We start from the raw sequence: 13,069 nt of genomic DNA, 5'->3' as shown, positions 1-13,069 counted from the left end.
TTTTAGTTTTTGTTTCTTTACTAGTTACATTTTATTGGTTCATAAAGCAGATTAAGACGTTGTTTTACATTCGGCAGATTATGGATCACATTTGCAGCTTAATAATCATATTTGACATTATATGATATATGTTAGAAATTTGAATTTCTTTTCTTTTTTGTTTTGGGTTTACACCCACTTTCCAGACTATTATTGTATGCTGTGTATGTCAAAGTCTAGATAAAGGTATAGATATCACAGGACTTCTAAGATAATACAATGATAAAATGACTAAAAGGCAAACTTCTATCTTTCTGTCTAACTAGAATGATATTAAGATAACACAGTTCAGCAACACAAGCTACTCTGATGTGCTTAGGAAACTAATATTTGAAATTATTGAACAACCAAATGTGTGGAAGGAGCTGAGCAGTAGTTTAGATTCAACTGAGGAAAGCTCTTCCTTTGTTGGGGTAATCTCTGAAGGGTTTCAATCACAAACAAAAATCATAAAACAATATCTGGAGAAAGAATAGAAGAGGAGGCATGAAAAAAATAAAATATACCAATTAGACAGACAATATGGTGCAAGAACTGCCATTATTAACATTTCTCATATAAAGAAATGAAGCAACTAACAAGGCTGATATAAGTATAGGGTCTGGAAGTACCACAATCATTAGTGTTAATAAATTAAAAAGACTGTAAGAGAAACAATTATGGTAAGAGGCGAAAAAAGTAACAAGAAAAGTTTAATGAATGAAAATAAGTAAATCGGGAGAAATAAGTAAAATCGAGAGCAGTAAGTAAAATCGGGAGAAGTAAGTAAAATCGGGAGTGCTATTGCATTTCCAGAGGTTCTTTCCTGAGTTTGAATCCTTAGCTCAAGTAGGAGGATAACCATGGGAAGACCTGAGAAGAAATTCTATTTTTAAATTATATATTAAAGAAAATCCCATACATATATTTAGTATCGTTACAAAATCTAGAGAATAATAGAATGACATATTGACACAGAGCAGTGCAATGACATGGAGACATACGTAACACCAAGCCAAATAATGTAGATAAGGAATTATATACGGTGTGCATACATTAAGGAAAGACTCCCTGAACATTGAAAATGTCTAAAATCAAATGATCGAAGAAAATCTAAGAAATGTTAATATGGAATACCACTCAGTGTCTTTCATCTCATCCATTTGGATAGCAAGAATAAATGGTTCATCTCAAGTGGTCATCAGGATAGCAGAGGAGTGCCTTTTGGCTATAGAAGCAGCACAGCTGAGCATAGCTAACCTAGTTTTATAAACTGACATGGGTAGCTCCGTCTATACCTTCAACACTCTAGAGGAGGAAAGGATGTCATAATTAGGGATGTCAGAGAATGGAGTAGATATGATAGTTCAGAATGGTATTAGTGTGTGGGGCAATTTCAGCACCAGATGGGCAACATGGCATATCATGATCTAGAAGACTATGATGGGTGAGCATGAGTTTGCAGAATTTATTAAAACCTTTGAGGTATAAAATCATTAGAGATTTCTGGTTAGAAAATGACCTTATTTATCCGGAGCCCTGTGCAGGCTTTAAGGTATTTCAAAGTAAAGCAACTTGAGAATAAAACAATTTGGCAGACTGTTAGTCGGTCTCCCAATCTTATGTCAGACCTGGCTAGCTTGATAAATGCAGAATGTTTTATTGACAGACTGTTGTATTACTACTGAAGATAATTTGGAAGGATGTAGGATAATGCTGGTTAATGCAATACTGGTAATGTGTGGGGGTATATGATAAAGATGAATGGGTCCAGCATTTTCTAGTAAAATATTTTGGACAACAAATCTTGATATTTACTAATAAACTGTAGTTAAGCAGTGGTTTTAAGTGAATAACTAATTTATCATTGTTGAGTTTGAAAGCCATATTTCCTGGTAATGTTTTTTTCAAGGATTAATAAAGAATGGCTTTTAGTTCTTATGTTTTATAAGCAGAGTATATTTATGATTTTATGCATTTTCAAATGTGCATGCTTATTGTTAAATGAAGCAAAATTATAACAAATAATTAATAACCAGAAAGAACAATATGTCTCTTCACTGTTAATAATATACAACCCTCACTAGCTTCAGCCTCTCTGGCATACATTTTGTCCAACTGAAATGCTCCTGTTATGATAGAGCAGGCTGTTTCTGTCCTTTAAGAAGTTACATAAATATATCAGCTGCAATAATTACTTCTTAAATATCATCACTGTTCTATCATGTTGGCTTATGAAGCCCAGTGAATATGTGGGAGAAACAGATAAATGCAGGTTCTATGAAAAAGAAAGGGAAACAGTTACACATTTTGTTGCTGGGAGTGATGCCCTAATGCAGATGGGCTGTATACTGACAGGCATAATAATGTGGCAAGACTGTTGCACTGGGGATTGTGGAAACATTATAGTATTGAAGCAGCTGAGAAGCATTGGAAACGTGAGCCACAAAGCATTATAAAGAATGATGAAGTTTATATCACATTGGATTACACATTACTAACAGCTCATAAAATAGATAAATAGAGAAAACCAGAAGGTAATAGTCCAGGAAAAGAAGACAGAAGTAGCATTGATCATTGGAATTGCCTCATCCAGTGATTACAGTGTCTTACTTACAGAGAGACACAAACTCATAAATTACCAGGATTTGCAGGCAGAAATGAGAGCAATGTGGAAGAAGGATACCCAGCTAGTTTCAATGGCAGTAGGAACAATGGGTCTCTTTAAAAAAAAAACATTTGCAGTCTTATTTAGATATATGACCAATACATGTAACTCCATATGAATTGCATGAATCAGTTCTGGGCATCTTATGGGACCACCTTTGGTAAAATCAAAGATTGAAACCAGACTAATTTCACAAACTGTAATCAAACTTTGACTTAGGAATGGAGTCCATTCTCGTCATGGTATTAGAAACTCAAAAGACTTGGAGACATAAAAACAGTGAGAAGCCGTATCAATACATACTTAGGAGTAATGTGCTTGTCATTTGCTTTCATATCTGGTCTTTAGTCACAAAAATTCACATCTGTCTGATTGTGAAGAAAATGAAAGACAAGATGGCCACCTTGTTTCTCTCAGACTTGTACATTACCACATCACACCACCACTGAATGACCATTTCAATCATCTTTTAATAGTGATCAGGTTAAACTCTTTTTGCTTTCACACAAAAACTCCCTCGAACACACACATACATACACACACACACACACACACACACACACACACACACACACACACAAACAGCGACCATGCACTATCAGTGTAATCCATGCCAGCATGCAGGAGATGTCCTTCTTGGCATCATTACTATCAGTTTATTGCATTGGGTTAAGGCTGTCACCTGTGGTACAGGGCTTGAGTCCCTTAGCCCTCATTTGCCCACTGTGTAACCTTCAGCAAGTCACTTAACCTGACAGTGCTTGGGAGCAATTGGGAATTTGGGCTAGGTTACACAATGGTTCCCCCACAAGTATCTATATTATAAAGTATGTACACATTTTACCCTGTTAGAAAATCAACATTTAATTGTAACTGTAATAGAACATGTTAGAGACAAATTACATTTAGAGGAAGCTATTACAAGAATATTTCTTGACATAAAAAGCATTTTAATCACTTTGCCCTTACAAACATGTTATCTTACTTAGGCTTATGTTTAATTATATTACAGTGGGTACACAATGCTACATCCAATAGAAAATTCAAATTTAGATGGGATCATAGCATCCTTGCTAAGTTTACTGTCAATAAATGAATTCCTCAGGTGTCTATCTTTAGCTTTTTATTAGCTAGACTGCATGTTAATAAAAAAAAAAAAAATAACCAAAGTAGACACCTGAAAATCATACAATATAATACATAAACAATATTTATATAGTTTGCTACACTAAATGTCATTTCTTAACCCAACTACAAAACATTTCCCTAGTATTACAAGAAAAATATCTCTGCAACTCTCACATTATAATGAATGCGTCCAAAAGCAGCAGAGTCCAGTTGTTCAGAACTAACTACAAAAGTCCCTCAGACAACAAATCTGAAAATGAAAGCAGAAGACACTATGTTAATTCTCTATATTAAGAGGATGAAATATCTAAGCACTATCCTTGATGATAAACTTACCCAAGAAAATCACATTCTTTCAACATCAAAACATGAAGTATCACATGACATGCCCTTTATAAAATCATTTGCTACTTATCCATAGAAGCATGAGAAAATAAATGATTACCTCTCTACCTTCTTCTACTTCTGTATAATCAGTATTATAATCAGTTCCTCCTTTACCTGAAGACTTAAGAAATATATTGTAAATCAACAAAATTCTCTAAGAACTCATCACTGTACCTTGCAACAAAATATGACATGGCCATCATTTACACACTGCACTTTATCTTCCTATATAATGCATTCATTCATATTTCTAAATCTAAAATTAACTTATACAGCAATGCAATCATCAAATCATGTCACCCACCCAAATTTCTTTATCACATGCAAATACCTTTAAGATTCCACAACTTTTATGGAAATCCCCTTTTTGGAAAGTACATGTTTGGGACAAACTTCCTCCAGACATCATAAATCTATGTAATAAATATAACAATAAAGCCTATATTATGTTAGGCCCATATCTTTCTGAGTCTTTTGACATAAAGAAAGGTAATAAATAAGACTATCCTCTCTCTCCTATCTTGTTTGCCTTGAGAATTAAAACTATTTTAATATCAAAGGATTTTACTCATGAAATAACTTTCAAAGATTATGTTGTTTGCTAATGATACATTATTAACCATTCAAGTAGACCAGAATTATGTTTTCAATTTATCAAAATACTATCAAGCTTATCAATATATATATATGTTTTTGTTTCTAAGGAAATGGATTATCTTGAATTATATTAGGGAAATCCTGGGAACCCATTAGAGATGTACATTTTGGTAGTATTAGAAAAGATAAATGCATTCAGAACTGAAATAATCAAATCTACAACTTTGAGGAAATACTTTAAATATTACATAGTATGTATACTACTCTTCTTTTGCCTTCTAAATCTCAATTAAAAAGTTTAATAATATTCTTCTAAAATGTTTATCTATATCTAAATAAACAAACTTGCATAATACCACCACATTAGAGATTGGGATGAAGGAGGAATAACATTTTCAGACATGGAGGCATATACTAAAGTAATCTATTTGATGGTAATAGTACTATGGCTTGATAAAAAATTATCAATATTATTGGATATCTTTACATTAATCTTTACTTGATTCAGAAAAACTCTCAAATTATTCTAATAATTTAAAAGAGAACTATTTGTGGTATCCATTTTATAATTATATTTACTACCAAACATCTTCATCTTATACAAACTCAGTTTTGAAAGTTATAAGACAACTTATTTTTGCAATACAGAAGTTAAAGAATGCTTTAATTTTCTAATTATTTTTTTTTCCAAATTTCCAAAAACTATTATTCAGGTTCAACAAAATTGTACTTAATAGCTGGGAGAGGAAAGATTTTTTTGGTGGCTTAATTGTTTTAATAATGAGTCTTTAAGTCCATATCAGGTATTCAGTACACATTTTGATTGGACCAAAATAATCGGATTAAGATTCAGTCTTTAAGATCCTTGCATTGAATACATTTAAGATATTTTTACAATGAAATTGCAACAATATTCCAAGTCTAAATGCTATTATTTAGTTGTGTTTAAGAACAAATCATATTATTCTGTCTTATTTGACAGATATATTCCAAAGACATGCATTGGTAGCCTTTCTCCCTTGGCCTCCACTGAAAATGGGTGCTGTCCCAGTCAAACTTTTCCAGTAAGCAAATGTCAAATAAATAAAAATAAATAAATAGATAACTACAAATTTTACATACAATAAAAAAACTTGAATATTGATCTCTGGAAAATCTTCTAAGAAGGGTTTATGATGTTTCTTTTACTGACAAAATAATATTAAATTCAGTAGCTGGTTTATATTTAGAAAATCTTCATCTAGAAGTGATTACATGGATCATTTCTTATACCCCTCCAACATTTATAAAAATACTAATTTAAGTTCTTGGAGATGCAATGAAATCTGTGTCACAGATAAGAAACATCTTATTTATGATTGTTTGAATCTTTCTTCTTATTGGAATAAAATTAATACATTTTCTGCAAGCTATTCTTCTTCTTCTTCTTCTTCTTCTTTCGGCTTTTCCCGGTTAGGGGTCACCACAGCAGATCACATGTTGGCTCATGATTGGCAGTGGAGTTTTATGGTGTCGAGTTGCCAGCCCGGCGCCCAACCTTCCACAGAAGGCACACACTCACACCTAGGGCCAATTTAGAGTGTCCAATCCACCACATCTTTGGGATGTGGGAGGAAACCGGAGCACCCAGAGGAAACCCACGCGACCACAGGGAGGACATGCAGACTCTGCACAGAAGGCACCCCAGCCGAGGATCGAATCAGGGAACCTCTTGCTGTGAGGTGACAATACTAACTGCTGCACCACCATGGCCGCCCACATTTCTGCAAGCTATAATAACAGATAAATGTTCCATTTCATGATAATTAATTCCTTAATTTCTTGAATTCTTTCCAACCCTCTGATTCCAACTTTCATGAAGAAAAAGTCAATATTAACTTCTATGGACTATTTTAGCCGTAGGCACGAAGACTATCAGAAAAAAATAGAAATTTCCCATCTTTTCAAAGTTTGAAGAATTCATCTTTCTACTTAAGACCGTATCTATTAAAGAATATGAAATTAAAGAAAGATATTCTTCAGTGAGACTCTATAATTCTTAAACAAATATTCACTAGTTATTGGAAAGTATGGCCCTATCTAATATTTTTTTGGTAATTGTTCACAATGTACTTCAGTTGGCATTTGTATTGAGGATGAATAGTTAAATGGTGTGCATTATAGTATATAATGTACATAATTATTAGAATTCATTTTGTAATATTTAAAAAAAATCAGTTTTTCAAATTGTTTTCCTTTTTGTCATTGTTAATTATATACTCAGTTCTTTGGGTTTATATTATAAACACAAAAGACCAAAATAGTGAATACATCTACATAGACACAAGATCGATGTAGAAAAAGAGTGAAATACGTGGCGAAAATGAAAATGCCAAATGTATTTGCTTGGCCAGCAGGGAGACCATGGGGATGAGGAAACATATCCTTTTCCCCACTGTAGTGCAGTCTTGGAGTTGATATATTTAAGTAGGGGTGTGTGGGGGGGGGTACACTGTGTTAATTAAATTTTATTTAGTTAGTTTGAGCTTACCTGCACAGTGCTGTTGGTTGACGAAATACATTCGGCGCTTTTATTTTCGCCGATTACGTATTTCACTCTTTTTGTACATCAACATTTATGTGTCGATGTGGATGTATTTGCTGCTTACAGTTTTTGTGTTTATAGTATAGACCTGATTCTTCAATAAATATTAAAAAAGAATTACCTGACTATAAGGAAACCATTGAACCCAATACATCACTAAAATAGTGCTTTTGCATGGGAGAAAGACCCTGAACCCACTATAACACTATGATTTTAAATATGCTAAATTTGAGACTGTACAACAGTGTGCAAAAAGGACAATTCTCTTTCTCCAGTGTGTCTCAGTCTTGGAAAAAATGTAACTTGTTGAGTCCCTCCTCTGAAATCAAGCAGAGCAGCACGTGATAGCTCTTGTGCAAATCTGAGTCTTTTTGTCCAATCATTAAAATTAACCTTAAAGGCAAACAAAACAGTACTTTGCTTGACCTGTAGTGGTAACATATTCCATAGGGTAAGACTATATAGCATTAAGAATCTATCCCTCCACTCCAGTGAGTCTTGTTTCTTTGATGGTTTAGATTTAAGTTCCTAATATGGATGTTTGTAGAGGCACTGGTTTTGTGAAGAAATAAGAGATCAAATAGATTTGTTTTTTTCATGCCTCAAAAAGTGAGACACAGGTTATATACAACCAGTTGGCTAGTGAGTATAAGGAGAGCTGGGCTAATGTTTTGGGATACTTGAATGATTTAAGACCTTTAATGATTTAGTTTTAAATCATTGGGCTCTTTCCTGTTGACCAATATGCTTGCATTTGTAAATAACAAAGGGGTCATTGAATTTGATAATGCTTCTTACAAGGGAAGAGTTCAGTGGTAAGATGACTTGTTTAGATCCTGAAGATATTCCCTTGGAAAGTAACCTGGCCAGATAGGATTTCCTGACTATGATGGAAACATGATGATTGACTCAGAGAGAGATTATTGTCCTAATAAATACCCATGTCTCCTATGACTAGATTTGTTTCAAAAGGAGACCCACTGACATGAGGTGGGAATAGTTTTCTTCCAGAATGCTGCTTTACTGGACTTTTTTGCATTTAGCTTGAGACTGTTCTCAGTACACCAGGTATGTGCATATTCAGGCCTTTTGGGAGCAGTGGATGAGGGGATAACTTTGCTTGACTTCCAGTAATTAACATACTCACTCAACCACATTTCAGGTGTGTTGGCTTGGATGTAGTCCTTCTCAACTCAGAATAAAAAAAAAATCTAAATTTTGCAATAACTATTGCCCTTTATTTTTTGCTAAGGAACAGTGCCTTATTTTAGTTAGCCTGCCTACTCTGAACTTCTCTCATTTCTTTCACATTACAGTGTATGTTAAGGACAGTCCTATGAGATACAGCCCCCCCTCCAGTGCACAATGGTTCACAGCAGTCACTGTGTTGCTTGCCCCCTCCCCACAGAACCACAGGTTCTAGTTTCTTTGGATTTTTTTTTAATGCTAAGGAACTGCATCTAGGATTATATTAGAGATTAAAATTATAGAGTTGTCAAAGCTTACCTGAGCAACTTGGTTTTGTAATATTTTTCCAATAAAGAAATTGAAAAAGGTTAATGTATTTAATACATAGGTTCTCCCCAACAGATAGTATTTGAGGGCCTGAAGGGTCCATTTTATGGCAAGGTATTTTCTTTCTGTAGCTGAGTGCCATCTCTGAACATTGTTTAATTTCTTACTGATGTAATAGACCGGACAGTCATCTCCATCTATTTTCTGAGACAGGTGTGCACCTCGCTCAGAGGTATCTGTGTACTACAAATGCATGGGAAATGCAGGTTTACTGATACTGGTTCTGAACACAGATTCTCCTTTAACTGTCTAAAGTCTTGTTGTGCTTCAAATATGCATTTAAATGTCAATGCAATCTTGCCAGCATTGGCCCTGTCAAGAGACAAGCAGTGGTAGCAAAGTTAGGAATAAATTCACAATACTAAAGCCTTAACCTATTTCATAGTCATTTGTGTGAGATGGGTTTCTATTGCTTAACTGTTCTCAGCCTGTGATTTCACTAACAATCAGCCTATTACATAACCCAGATAATGGGTTTGTGCCATGCCTAACTTGCATGTAGATGGGCTAGCAGTTGTGTATTTATTTATTTATTTATTTGTTTGTTTATTTATTTATTTATTTTTGCTGACTGGGAAAGTCCAACTGGGCAGCACCCATTTTCTGTAGAGACTACAGGAGAAAGGCTCCACAAAATTACATGACTACACAGCTAGAACATATTTTGCAGTAGAGTTTAAAAATAGGTGGAGAGAGAACATTTTATACAAATATATTCCGTGAAAACCATTAGTCAGTTCTACAACATAAAATTACAATATGTTTATATATTTGAAAACTGTTATATAGAGAGAAATTATAGGAGTTACAGTTAACATTAATGATGTAAGGTTGTTGAGGTAGGTCAAGACACAGAACAGAGGAAAGAAACTGACTTGTGTTTTAGTTAGAGAGAGTTAGTTTTAGTTAGGGGAAATACAATAGTTAAGAGATAAGTGTTAAAAATATGTCAAAAATGGAGGTGGAAAGAGAATATAGGTTGGACGGGATGGTTGCATTTAAGCGATGTAATTAATCTGGGGAAGGCTAGCCCAGTCGGCAGGATGAGCAGATCCAAGACTAGTTTAGATTAGATGCTCTCTGAACAAGGCTTTGAAGCTGTTTTCCTTCCCTCTATATAATATCAGTAGGAATGCTGTTTCATAATGTTGACAGCAGGAGTAGCGGGAATTTCCAGCAGTGTTGTGTGGTTTATTGGCAGCTGCTAGGAATTGTTTTGTTAGCGTAAACATCTCTAGTAGTAGCACTTTACATTTTCTTTCTAATGCTGGCTGTTTCTGCTGAGAGTATGAGAGATTCAAAGCAGTGATTAGTTCTGAGTGAGTTGGTTTGGAAATTCAAGGCAGCTGGATGTTTTAATGCCAGTAATAAGTTTTGAAAGGAAGGTTAGTTGTGAATTTAGCTACTGTGCAGTAGCATGATGCCAGTTTTGACACGCTTGTTAGAACAGAGGAAGAATAAAGTAATCTCAGAAAGATGGTAGGTTTATGCTAATGTAGTCTTTGCAGTATCTGACAAGCTCTAGTTGGCCCAGTAGAGAGAATCAAGTTTTTGCTGAGTTTTATTAATGGCTTGTAGTATATTGTGGTTGAACCTAAAGTTGTCATCACTTATGATTCGTATTTGTTTAGCCTGGCTTACTGTTTTGATTATTGTGTTATTACATGAGGTAATGTGAAATGCATGCTACTGGTTAAGGAATTGTTTTGGGGTGAAGACCACATGTCTGGCTTTATTGTGGTTGAGGAGTAATTAAGAGGTTCTAAGGCAAGATTCGGTGGGAATGAAGGAGTCTTCAGTGATTTTCTAAAGTTTAGTTGGAGAGGATGAAGAGCAGATAAGAGCTGAATAGCATATTAAAAGAGGCACATTTGGTGATGGTGCAAAGTTCATTTATGTTAAACAGAAGGAAGCCACGTATAAATCCTTGGAGAATGTCAAATGAGACTATTTGGAATGGTGACAGTTCTTGTTGCCATATATCTGCCTGTTGTTATTAGAAAGGTAGCTTTGGAACCAGGAAAGAGAGGAAATATTAAGACCAAGGGAGGCAATTTCAGAGACAAGTTGTTGGACAAGAAAATGTGAAAAGAGTAAGTTACCTTCATTTCTGTTTTAGTTACAGCAGGTAAAATTCAGAAGAGCAGTTGTAGTACAATGTTTTGGCCTGAAGCCATGATGAGGTTTAGGGAGGAGACTGTAGTTAAAAGTACATGAGTTGTCAATGAATTAATACATTTAGCTAATATTTTTGAAAGAGGTGATAGATTTGAAATTGGTCTGTAGTAAATGAACTTGATCTGTCTCTTATGGAAGGGGCATATTTTTCAGTTACTGACTGGCCAATCAAAATGGAGACTAGGAAGGCTAATAAGTCTGCATTGGTTTTAGAAAATCAGTGAGAAGGTTGTCAGCAGCCAGAGTTACTGGATTTAGTCTACTTAATAATTTTCTTACATTAATGGTAGGAATAGGGTAAAGTATAAACATTTGTAAGTGGTTTTCAAGTATGATGGGAAATGCAAGTAGGGAAGTGATGTGGTCAATGGTCAGCGACAAGGCAATCTTCATGAAGTGGGAGTTGAACTGAGTGGCAATGGAGTCGTCACTAGTGATAGAAGGGGAGATTTTGGGTCATGCAGAAGAATATCAGTGAACTTGCTAGGCATGTCTCTAAGGCAGCAAAGACACTTGTCTTCAATGGTATTTTGCCATCATCCAGGATGATGCAGAGATTCAAAGACAAGATAATTAGCTCCAGTAATTGGTTATGTAGCTAGTATCATTTTGGGGAGATTCGGTATGTGTCATGTTTGGGTAAGGTGACCGACAAGCCTTTGCAAGGGATGGTTTGTTCATATATCACCAAGGTTTTTGCATTCTGGCTAAAGCCTTTGCTGCCCCACAGTACTTTTTTTAGGGCATAGCCCATGTAATGGACATTCCAGTCTAGTAAATTATAATTTGAATACATTAAGGTGGGTGTACTCAGTACCAGGAATCTTAATAGAAAATGCTGAACCTGAGTTTCTCTACCAACCTGAACACATTCAAAGACAGTAAGCTACAAATACATGATTTCAGAGCAATGAAAGAACTGCATTTGTTCTTGAATAGATTGCTTCTTACATCTCCAGACCTACTGGTAATATTGAGGGAATATCCATTTTGTTAAAAGATGATACCACCTCACCACAGATTCCTTGATACATCACATTTGAATTCCTACTTGTCCAACTTGTCAAAAATAATACTAATTACTACTATATAGTTAGTTGTAGAACACCCTCTATATCCCTTTCTAAGTAGAAAAGCTATCTTAACACATTGCTGAAATCCCCATCAAACCTTTCTATCAATAAACTGACTTACGCTGCCAGTGGTCAGCAAACCCAATGCTTCCTTGACATTATAAGCTTTAAGTCTCTCTTACAAATACTTAAGTGTAGGTTAACTATATCCTTTCCATAGCTTTACAGATAAAACTGGTCAGGCTTATGGGTTTATAATTACCTGGGGCCATTGAAGCCCCAAGTTTATGGAAGGGAATGGCTGTTGCTGTCCTCCATTCATCTGGCACAAATCCTGTTTTGAGGTCTGATATTGAATAACTTCTGTAGAGTATCAGATAGATAGGCAGATTTCAGGCTGACTAGTAGACATCCATCTGTGTTCCCTGGTTTCACCGACATGCTGTACATGGCCTTAGATAATGCTTTGAGAACAAATTTGTGTGGATATGTGATCTGAAAATACTGTTTGGGGTGGTTGTGGTTTGAGACAAATTTGTCTGCTTGTAGATTGGCTATATCATCTGGGTCTGGGTATTTAATATCTTTTCTTGTCTCCTCTGCACAGCGCTGAGCATTGCCTCTGACATTTTTAATGTAAGTAAAGAAGGCGTTTTGGTTACCCTTAGCTTTTGTAGCTAGTTTTACCTCATATCTGGCTTTGGTTCATTTAATCAAGGTCCAGAGTTCCTTGTTTTGTTTAGCAAGAACATTTTTGGCATCTTGAGAGATTTATTTTTCTGTGCAATATGTTGTTGTTTTTTTCTTTTATCATAGAGTCTGTTTGTATTTGGGTTCCAGCTTGATCTGATTTAATAAATA

This window comes from Protopterus annectens, chromosome 14.part0, assembly GCF_019279795.1.
Source record: "Protopterus annectens isolate FY-2018-M chromosome 14.part0, PAN1.0, whole genome shotgun sequence".
NCBI lineage: Eukaryota > Metazoa > Chordata > Ceratodontiformes > Protopteridae > Protopterus > Protopterus annectens.
The sequence above is the reverse complement of the archived record's forward strand: the minus strand, read 5'-3'. Positions refer to the sequence as shown.